Raw genomic sequence first — 12,105 nt, forward strand, 5'->3', positions numbered from 1 at the left:
TTGTCATTAATCTATGTCTGACTTTCTACGCATGATAACTTCCTCCCTGTTTTTATATTTGATGAGGCTGTTGACCGTTTATCTTTCTTTCAAAAACACCCCTTTGGTTTCTCCTATTCCTCAAATCTTTCCCTGCAGCTCGGGATCTTATCATTTATCTTCTTTGATTTTATTTTCATTTATGAAGCTTCCTGATTCAGGTACTTACTTAACTTACTTTAAATTTTGTTGTTCTCTTACAAATGTTTTTTAATTCTGAATTTTCTTGCCCCAATGATTTTAACCGTATTCTGCATGCCTTAACCTACTTTACATGCATTCAGTTTTAACTTGACTCTATTTAAAGTTTGCTTTTGACTTCATACAGGACTTATTATGGAGACGTTTGAGACAGTTTGCAGATGAATGGAATAATATTTTGTTCTTCTTGTGTTGTTAATGCATTTTGCATTAGAGTTAGAAAAATGTAGTTGGAGCAATTTCTGTGCCTTGAAATTTTATTAAGAATGTGTATGTATACTAACTCATGGTTGTTTTTTCTAACAATTCCACAGAACTTAAGAATTATAGTCACATATACTAAGTATACTGTTTTTTCAACATGTATTAAATGAAACACATTAACTGGAGGAGTGTTATATATTTTTAGAGAAAATATTTAATGGTACATTTTTCTGAGTAAGGTATGTGAGTACGAATTTTATCAAAGATGGGTGCATGCTCTTATCTGGTTCTGAGATCTCAACAGGCCTTAAAAGTCTAGATCCCAAACGCTTGTTCTTTAGATTGTGCTGATGCTTTTTTTGCTTTCTAGCAACAATTTTTGCAGATATCAAGCCAACTTTAATCTGATCGTGTTTCCTAATGGTACACTCTTGGTCCCCTTCAAGTGTTTCTGGATAGTTCAACATTTGGGTCCTGACACTCACAGAGCAGAGGCTAAGAGACTTTGTCTTTGTTTTTCGTGTGAGATTTTCATCTGAAAATCTGATAAGGACATTTTAATCTCTTACTGTGTTTATTATTTCTTCTATAACATCCCTTCTCTTCTGCTTTCTTTGGAACTCTTACTAAGTTAATATTTATTCTTCAGGCTGTTCCTCATGCTCTTAAAGTTTTCGCTCACATCTTCCATCTGTGTTCTTCTGCGGTTTATGGTCAGAGAAGCACCCTGTTCTCTTAGTGACTCTTCAGCTCTGCATATTTTCCTTTCTTGTTCTTGGGCTATCAATAGATCAAACTTTTCACTCCAGAAATCTCTACTGGTGCATCCATCACTGAATCCCTTCACAGCAATTTAAAGAAGCTTTTCAGTTTGGAGGTCTTTTTTCTTTTAACTGTGTATATGATTCTGCACTTTTATTTGATTGTGATTCTGTTATTTCCTGGGCTGGGTGATTCTATTTATTGAGTTGAGAGCCTCATTGTTGCTATCATTTGGTTACTTCGTTACAGTTGGTTTCTCTCAGCGTTACAATTCTGCTTGTCTGCTCCTTGCTACAGACCTACAGGCACAGATCCTAGTCCAAATGCTCTTGTAATATCCTAACAGGTTCTCATTACAGAAGAACTGGCTCCACAGCCTGTGTGGGGAGCAAGCGGGCGAGAGAGAACAAGTGCCAAGAGCCTTGGTCCTCGGTGTCCACAAGCTGCTCAGAGCATGCTCTGTTTTCCCAGTTTTGGCTATTCATTTCTCCACTCAACAACTCCCTCTTAAGAGAGCTCTGCCTTCAATCTAGAGACCAACCAGGAGTCTGTAGCTATAAGAACTAACCACGCCCTTCCCCTTCCTGACAGCAGAGCCGTGGGTGGGCACTGATGTAAATGTTTTGACATCCACCCATTAATCACCTCAGCAGCCATCTTCTTCCTCCTCCTTCCCTGGTTCCCACTGCTTCCTCTGTTTGGATTATTCTGGGGCAATGGGAAAGCAAGGTCTCTTTGACCTTCTACTGCTTTGGAATCAACTGATTTCCCTAGCTCTCCTAGGTTTTACTTTCAAGTTGTATTTAAACTACTACATAGGATGTAGAAGCTAAATATTCGACTAGTGACATTAGTTTCAAACGTACCATTTTGCTAAGATTTATTCATTTGTATTCTGTAAGGTTTTCTGATATTTCAAAGGTCACTAGAAGATAAATTCAACTTCCCAGTGTTACCCAGAAATCCAATCAATTGCTTAGGACTTACTAACTTACCAGGTCTTCTTTCTTCTTCTCCTTTCTTCTTCTCCTTTCTTCTTCTCCCTTCTTCTTCTCCCTTCTTCTTCTTCTTCTTCTTCTTCTTCTTCTTCTTCTTCTTCTTCTTCTTCTTCTTCTTCTTCTTCTTCTTCTTCTTCCTTCTCTTCCTCCTTCTCTTCCTCCTTTTCCTCCTCCCTCTCCTCCTCCTTCTGCTTTCACTTGAAGAATGTAGAACCAGTATCACTTCACTTCTGCAGTGTGCTGTTTCTTGCCTCACAATTATTCTGAGTCTGACTAATGCCCATGTTAGATATCTCTTACCATAGGACTGAGAACTTGGGAGCCATCTTTATTTTACCCCTTAGAAAAATGAACCACAAGACTTCAAGTTTGAACCTATTTCTTAAACCCATAGAGATTTAACCTGGGAAACTTGGGACATTTAGAATAGGACTCCTGCTGTCCAGATTAAGTCCCTTAAAGTCACTCAAGTTTGCGTAGCTATTTTTTTTTTTTTTTTAATTTCCTTGGACTTTCCCACTGATTTTCACTTAAGCATTTTGGCAGCTTCCTTTATGGCTTAGAACATAATCTTCATTTGGCGCACGAGGAACGCGCTTCAGGAAGGTTATTTGCCAAGTCATACAAATTAAAATCTGGAGAAGAACTAGTTCTTAAACCCTAAACTTCTCCCTATTTTTGTAGGCTCCCTTTATTGGACGAGTCCACAATCTATTATTCTGTTTAACAAGCTCTTGTTTCACTTTAAGCTCTGTACTCTTCCTTCCAGCTCTACCAGACTGATATTGGGTCAGGCTTTGCCAAACTCAGCTGGACTCATTTATGTCCGAGTTCAGTTTGAGAAGTCTGTTCATGTAGGTCTGGTGGTTAGCTAGTGCCTGAGGAAATGTCTGTCATTGTCCCATAGACTATCCCAGGCATATTCATGTGATGGCACCCGGTTTCTAATACAATACATGGAAACTCCTAAGGCCTTTTTTAACTCTGAGATTGGAATTGCTATTTCCAGTATATTTTGTTGGTCAAAATAGTTCATAAAGCCAGTCCTGATATAAAAGATGGAGGAAGAGTTTGCAAAGCCAAACTGAAAGAGTGACAGATACAAAGAAGAAAGCCCTGGATATCACTTTCGTAATAGTCTAGTCTAGCATGCTTGGCATCTGGGCTTGTGCCTCAGTGGCTGTGAGTACTGGCTGCTGACAGGTCACAGACGCCTCAGGGTTTGAACAACACCAATTCTCTTCAAAATGTAGACATAGGAACTCTTATCTTATGCATAACTGCATCTGGACATAGGGCCTTTAGGGGGTGACTGAGGTTAAATGAAGTAATAAAAGTTAGGCTGTCAGCCAACAGGATTGCAGCCTTATAATGAAAGGGAGAACAGGGGTGGAGTTTTTTGTTTTTGTTTTTTTTTTTTTAAATAGAATTTCTTGTTCAGCTGATGAAGACACTGTGAAAAGATATCCATCTATAAGCCAGGCAATGTTCCTTCATCAATGCCCTTGCTGGCCTAGAATTCCATCATTCAGAATGAGAAAATACTTTCTGTTATATAAACTACAGGGTCCACCTACTCTGTTACAGAATCTTGAAATGACTATGATTGTTTTGGGGGAGGGGTTGATGGGTGGTTATTGCCTTAGCTCAAGGTAGACTGTCCTACCCTAGAGATTTTAACCTTGGAGTTCATGTTCACAGAGGAGGTGAAGCCTGTAGCAAATTAGAGTGGATATAGGAGAAAAAAAAGGCTGGTCCTTCTAATTCAGAAGCCAACAGCTACTTGCTGTTATTTAAGGTTAAGTCTCTCCCTAAAGCACATGCTCTGAACCTTCTTTTTTTGTTTTTTTTTTTTTTTAATTTTTGTTTTGTTTTTCGAGACAGGGTTTCTCTGTATAGCCCTGGCTGTCCTGGAACTCACTCTGTAGACCAGGCTGGCCTCGAACTCAGAAATCCACCTGCCTCTGCCTCCCAAGCGCTGGGATTAAAGGCGTGCGCCACCACCGCCTGGCTGTTCTGAACCTTCTTAATGCTGTAACTCTTTATATCTTTCCTCATGTTGTGGTGACCCCGAGCCATAAAACTACACCCAATGCTACTTCATAATTATAATTTTGCTACTATTATGAGCTGTAATGTAAATAATCTGTTTCCCAATGGTCTTAGATGAACCCTATGAAAAGATTAGTCACTCCACAATGGGGTCGAGACCCACAGGTTGAGAACCCCTAGTCTGTTGTAGACCAAGGCAAGGGAGGTGGACTTAATAGATTTGTCTGAGACCACAACTTTTACCTCTTTCTCAGTTTTCCTTCATCTCCTCCCTTCCTCACAGGCTTTTACTGAAGGATATTACCTCAGAAACTCAGACATTCCATCTCTGACTCATCCGTTGCTTCCAGCTTCCCTACCAAGGCAGTTGTTACAGAATGACGCTTGCCACCAGTACATATTTGTAAGTGTTGAGGCATATTTTTAGCAGACTTATAGACTCCGTGTAATTTCAAAATGTGGTTTTATACTCTGGCAAAAATATCAACGATGTATATTTTCTAAGTGCTGGCTAAATACTGCCTTGAGTGTGTGACATACATATGATTGACCTAATTTAACCCTCACCATGACCACTGAGATAGCTACTGGAATGTGGGATTTTAACTTGGAGTGTTTTCTCAATCACCCCCTATCTAGGATTTTGATCTACTATTCTTTGCTCTAGCAACAAAAGACTCCTGGGCCAGCATTAAAATAGCTGTGGACACACGGCATTCAGGAAACACCTGATAAGTGTCCCAGACAAGACAATTTAACCTTGTTTCAACTTGGAAGGTCATGCTTCTCTGAGTTCATTACTGCACAATCTTGATAGGGGAATGTAGTGTTCGGGAGAGTAGTCCTACTTAAGACAGGGACTTCTCACTCCGTGTTACAAGTGCTTGGTTGAATAATACAGTTTTGGTCCTGGCACACTTTTTGTTTTAAAAGAGAAAATCCATTTTCTCATGTTTTCACTCAGTAGGGCTCCCTCATCTGTATAATAGCCATTCGTGCTTTTATCTCTGTTAGTTAAGTATTTCTACAGTAGGTGTGGTAAGCCCAACAGGAAGGTGAGTATCCAGCTCAGGGCATCCTTAGCTTCAACAGCTGGAGCAGGAAATAGGAAATCTTACAAAGGGAGGGTGCAGAACAGCATCAGTTCTTTGTCAGCTGCTTGAAAACGCTTTGTCTTTTCTAGTTTAGGTGGAAATGACCTCTGGCTCCGAGGGAAAACCCAGGAAGATCGGTTAAAGCTGTGTTTGCTCAGTAGTAAGCCTGAAAACAAGATGCAGAAAGGTAAAGGACTGGCCCGGAGGTCACATGGCTAGGGGGTAGTGTAATGTGAATTTGAACATGGCTGCTCCCATGTCTGCTGAGACTTCAGGAAATGAGTCAGATCAGATCCACCTTCAAGCACAGAGTGCTTCCCAGACAGAGTTTAGTTCCCAGGCAACTAAAACTCCAACAGGTGGCATTCCACATGCCTTGCATGCTGCCATCTCTGCTTAAATCCAACGAGTTTATATTAAAGGAATTGTAGCCGGGCTTACAAACAAAATTCATTAGGTACACAGAATCAGAGGAGTCCCATGAAGAGAACACAGCAGGGGTGAGGTGATGTTAAAAAAAAAAAAAAAAGACAGAAGGGTTGACTGATTTGAAGCCTATGTTAAAATTGATGAGAATTTGCTAAGAGGTTTGAATGTTGGAGCTTTTTAGAAAGAATGCTGTTTTGTGTTTTTGCTTTGTTTGTTTTTTTTTTTTTTCTGAAAAGTGAATAATTAAGAGATAATTCTTTCAACAAAAGAAACATAGCCCAATTCACCAGGAGAATGATTATTTTGTTTATTAGTGGCTGGAAACCGAAGGCTGCCTCCAGCACTCTATGAACGCCTATGGGGCGGAAGCTCACTGGCACAGAGCCCCAAGCAGCCCAACTGTTTACACTTGAAGGATTCACCGGTACAGAACAAGTTCCCAAAGATGTTTTATTTGTTTGTTTTGTTTTGAATCTAAGAAAAACACAAAGGTAGATGTAGTGGCCTTATATTTTCCATCCTAATACTTGGAGACAGAGAGAGGGGGCAGGAGGAGGAGGGAGAAGAGGACACTCTAGAGTCACAAGAGTGCATAGTCTAGTGTGTCTTGTGAGTTTTCGTGCAATTCTATGCCTTGAAGGTGACAGGTGATTTCTAGCTCCGCCAGAGGTGATTTTCTCTGTTTCAAGCAGGAGGCAAGGCACCCAGCTTGCCCTCTGTCACCTACCATGCAGGAGGTGTATTATAGGAGAGAGGAGAGGAGAGCAAGCCTAAGGGAAAAGGATTGGCCTGGATAAAAACAGGAGAAGCGAGGCCTGGTGATCCAGCCTTGGCAATGGGCCCAGAGCAGCTTCAGAAGAGGGTCAGACCCAGCCAGAGCATTTCCTGCTTTGGGTTAAAAAAATAAATCCAACTACCCTCTAAGAGGTGGTCTATTCTTCCTGTGAAGCATTAGGTCATTAATTTGAAAATTGCAGGTAGTAATACAAACAGCAGTGGTTCGCTTAACACAGAGCTGAGTGGGCCTCTCCTTGCTACTCCCACTGAACACCTGGGTTATACTAATGCTACTTTCATGGTGCCAACTTCCAGAGAACTTCAGCCTGGGCAAAGGCTTGAAGCCTCTTGTTACTTCTCCAGAAATTCCTATCTATTTCCGTTTCTTTATTTCAGCTCAAAATCCTTGGCAGAACATAAAGTCTAATCACCCTATAGGTATATAGGCTAGGGAGCAGTGTGTGTGTGTGTGTGTGTGTGTGTGATTGTGTGTGTGTGTGTGTGTATGTGTGTGTTTGTGTCTGTCTGTGTATTTGTGTCATGTGTCTCTGTGTGTTTGTATTCTCTCTCTCTCTCTCTCTCTCTCTCTCTCTCTCTCTCTCTCTCTCTGTGTGCCTGTCTTTGTGTGTGTGCCTGTGTTTGTGTCATGTTTCTCTGTGTGTGTTTCTGTCGTGTGTGTGTCTGTGTTCTCTCTCTCTCTCTCTCTCTCTCTCTCTCTCTCTCTCTCTCTCTCTCTCTGTTCAGAGGAATTCTGTCAGACTTCACGTTTTCCTAGCTTTTTGGAGGTCACTGGTTCCCTTCTTCCACGGGACTCCAGCAGTTTCTGTAGCATCCCATAGCCCTGCCCTGTCAGGGCGCTGGACTTCCTTCAGGAAGTAGACAAGTGTAACTTTCAGTGTTATTTTGAGAGCTCAAGGAAATTTGGACTGGGGGTTGGGGGACTTTGCCTTAGACTTCTAGGCTTGTGACTTTGTCAAATTTTCCCAGTGCTTGTACAACCTGTAATAGAACCACACTGCTTTGAACTCCAGCAGGTGTACGGTTTTACAGTGCAATATTTTCAGATAGAATTTGTTTTAATCTTCCAGTTAAGCCTCTTTATATGAACAGAGCTGCCAAGATGACAAATGCAATTCACTTATGAGTTGTTTGTCTAGTTACCAGTAAGTCCGCAAATCAGTTTCCTGTTCACACAAAGGATTTTCTTGTGTTGGAAATCTTTGACCAAGGGTACCTTGGCTTCGATTTTTATAGGGAACTTGCAATGTTAATTATCTATAGTACCCTGTGCACCAGGATGTGGGGTGACTGAATAAGCAGCTGGCCAGAATGAAACAAGTATATGACCCATGTTTCTGAAAAGGATCTTTGTGTTTATCCTAGGGAGTGTTACAAAGGAGCCACAAGGAATTGGATCCTGAGCAGTGAGTAATATTAGGAAGTTAGAAGACAGCACAGTTTGGGGGAAACGGAAAGATCTTCTGTGCAGATAAAACTGAGATAAAAGGCTAGAAATGGCCCCTGCCCCTCAGGGTTTCTGTTTGGAATTTATTCTTCTGCTTCTTGAATGTTTCCTCTCTCCTCTCTCCTCTCTCCTCCTCCTTCTCCTTCTCTTCCTCTTCATCCTCCTCTTCCTCTCCCTCCTCCTCCTCTTCCTACCCCTCTTCTTCCTCCTTCTCTTCTTTTTCCTCCTCCTCCTTTTTTCTTTAAGAAACATGAAAACACTCAACAATAATTATTTCTTAAAAAGTATCTTTTATTTATACTTTGACAATTCACACACACAAACACACACATACACACACATGCGTGTGTGTGCAAGCTCTCGGATTTTGATTATATCCACTTAGCTCTCCAGCAAAGACATGTCTCCCACCTTCTTGTCTTGTCATTTTGGTTATTGTTGGTAACTGAGTCCAGTTACTGAAGCCTGCTGGAATGTTCCCTGATCTTAATGCCCTGATCTTGGGCAGGTGACCCCACCTGCTCCCAAGTTCCTGTGTGAGATAGGCTTGTCATGTCCAGAAGACAGTGTTTTTATGGGACACCTCTCCAACTGCCAACTCTTACATTCCTTCTTTTCTCTTTTCTTTGTTGTTCTTTGTGCTTTTTGGTGGGGGAGAGTTATGATATCAATGTCTCATTTAGGACAGAGTAGCAAGTAGTTATCCTCAGCACACTGATCAGTTATGAGTCTCCACATTCACTTCTGTCCACTGCATAAATCAGGTTATCTGCCTAAGATTGAGAATAACACTAATTTATGAGTATAAGCATAAATACTTGATAAAGTAGTTTGACAACCTGACCATTTAGCAAACAAACAAACAAACAAAAAACAAACAAAAAACAACCCCCCCAAAAAACCCCAAAACAAACCAACCAATCAACCAACTGAACAAACAACCTCCCCCACAAAACTCCAGTAGGTTCCAGGTACCCCACCCCCACTTCCAGGCCCTGTAACCTCCAGACCTGTGGGCTTTTGACCAGTTTCCCAAGAGGAAGGAGTTAGTTACCATCTTTACTGTCATGCCACTATGGCCTTAGTGGGCACCAGTAGGCATCTTGCCAGTCAAGTCAGTATGGTAACATTCAGAGTTCAGTACTGGGATATCACTATAAAATACAAACCTTTAAGCACGCTTTTCTGTTGTGTGGTAGCAGCTCCGTGGGTCAACACAGGGATCCAATCTAGGGCCCCTACTCATGGCAGGCCAGCATTCTATCACTGAACTACACTCTCGGTCCTTAGTGGGTATTTTTAAGTGCACTGAACCATAGTTCAGTGAACTTGGGAAACAGCTAGGTGAGAGGGTGCTTGCCTAGCAAGCTCAAGCTCAAGGCCCTGGGTTCAATCTCCAATCCCATAGCCCAACAAAAGAAATTGACAATGATGTAATTGCTGCCCAGTGATTATTGTGCTCAGTGTTTCCCATAACTTATATTGTGCCTATTTTTTAAAAAAGGATTTATTTAATTTATGTATATAAGTACACTGTAGCTTCAGATATACCAGAAGAGGGCATCGGATGCCATTACAGATAGTTGTGAACCACCATGTGGTTGCTGGGACTTGACCTCTGGAAGAGCAGTCAGTACCCCTAACCACCAAGCCATCTCTCCAGCCCTGTGCCTATTGTTTTAAAAAGATTGTTTCCTCCTTTTTTATTTGGTTGTTTTGGTATCTGGGGGAAGGATGGCTTTCCTATGGTATATCGTACTGGTATAGGCCACCACATCAAGCTTCAAAGGGTTTCTTGCATCTTAGGGACAAGGAGATTTGTGCCAATGTGGGAGACGAGTTGTAGGCAGTGTGGTCAGGAGAAGCCCTGCATGGTCAAAGCACTGTGTGTTGAGGGAGGAAGGGTATAACTGAAGCATCTCCCTGTAAGTCCTTCATAAAGCACAGGGGACTTCATAGAAGAGTTAGGCCTTCCCTCCTGTACTAATGTCGGAAGTTTATCCCTTTTTTCCCCGGGCTTTTTCAGATCTTATCTCTTCATTTGTTCATCCCAAGAGATGCCCCTTTAGCTCCCAAGAGATGCCCCTTTAGCAGGATAACTTAGGTGTAAGAGTTGTACATTGTCCCCAGGGAATAGTGGCTGCTGTGAAGCCAGAATCACCCAGATAGTGTAAACAGGATCTGAAGTTGAAAACTTCCAGTTCAGCTGAGAGCATCCTTGGAGAAGCCCTTTGGAAACTAGACGTAAGGGAGGGTTGGAGCACAGGACAGAAGTCCTCAGGGGAATGACCTTTTCCCCCAGCCATCCTGACTTGGAAGCCTTCGGATATAAAGGAGAACCAGAGGCCCAGTAGATCAAAACAGAAGAAAGCCAGAGAGACTGTCCTTAGTTTCACAAGCATGTGAGCATGTGCGAAGACATGTAGGTTCACTAAGCCTCTAGAACAAGCCACTGATGTGAGATGTGAGATGAAGCAAGTCACTGAAGGAGGGATTAGATCCTAGAGAGAGTGTTAGTCACCTATTAACAAATAGATGCCAGAGTGCTATGTGAGAACAAGGGAAAGATTTAGAGTCTCTGCTGGAGCCATTGAAAAGCATTGTATTTGGTCCCTGCTCAGTACCAGATAGGATAACACTTACTTGGAGCAGGCCACTGTGAAAAGGACACAGAAATGGATACCCGATGCTCATTGCTGTAAGGATGCAATCTACTTATGTTCTGCCAGCCTCATCAACATCAACTGCAGGATACAGATGAAAAGGAACTGTTGTCTGTGGTTGGAAGGAGGTGAGGAAGGGAAAGAAGAGGAGGTGAAAATAATAAGACAGGGTGAAGGGGAGAAGGAGGGGAAGGAGAAAGGGGGGGGGAGAGGAAGAGGTGGGAAGAAGGAAGAGGTAAGAAGAGGATGCTGATGAAAACAGTCGAGTTCTTTATTTATTGGGTTCATATTTTAGATAATAGTAGATTCACATTTAGTTTCAAGATGTACCAGAGTATTCCAGTATTGTAGCTGAAGAGAGGTGCTTGTTTTCTCCAATTGCAACAGATTGGAAAGGTGAAGTATAAAACCACAGCCAGGGTACTTTTGGTACCAGGGCGTGGAGGTGCAGAATGCTTCCATTGCAAGCAACTTCATGCCCACCATTCATATGCACACCCTGTGTCTTCTGTAGCTCATATACTGCACAATCACTAATCCAACCTAGTTCTGTAGTTCTACCTTTCTGGAAACAAAAAGGTATTTCTTTTTCTTGAGACTGGATTTCTTATAGTCAAGACTGACCTTGGAGTCACTATGTAGCCAAGGCTGGCCTTGAAGTCACTATGTTGTCAAGGCTGGCTTTGAACTCTTCACTCTCCTGCCTACACCTTCTAAGTTCAAGCATTACAGGCAACAACAACCACGGGACGATCGATATTCAGCTTACAAGTTGTTATCTCTCATTCACTTTTGAAAACTGGTTTTGCTGATAGAGAATTCTAGGTTGCCAGTTTCTTTTAATTTAACATTGTAAGCATTTCCTTTACTCTTTCCCTTGGATTGTTTCCAATGAGAAATACACTGTAATTTGTGTCTTTGTTCTCTATAGATAGGGCATTTTTATCTTTTCTCTTCATTCAAGAATTTCTTTTTGTATCTATTTTTCTTTCAGATTGACTAGAATATGAATGACTATAGGAGGGTTACTGAGCAATTCCTTTGGCCTTATTTTTTGAGACTGTAATTTGGTGCTCACCATTTATTTTGGAAAGGTCATAGCCATTCTTAATCAAACATTTCTAGTTACCATGTATCCCAGGTACTTTGCCTTTACACATCAATTTAGGGTGGCGATTGGAATGTATATTAAACATTCTTCTAGAATTTGATCAGAATAACGATAAGCCCATTATTAGTCTGGGAGAACTGATAACTTCTTTGTGTTGAATTTTCTGACCCGTTCCCCCAAACACAATATGTCTCTCTCTTTATTATTTTTTGTCTTTCCTTTGCAGTCTCAGACTTTCAGCATACAGGTTTTGTATATGTGTTAGATTTACACCCAAGAATGTTTGATTTAAAACATGACAGTAATGACA

Source organism: Arvicanthis niloticus, chromosome 14 (assembly GCF_011762505.2).
Source record: "Arvicanthis niloticus isolate mArvNil1 chromosome 14, mArvNil1.pat.X, whole genome shotgun sequence".
Taxonomy (NCBI): Eukaryota; Metazoa; Chordata; class Mammalia; order Rodentia; family Muridae; genus Arvicanthis; species Arvicanthis niloticus.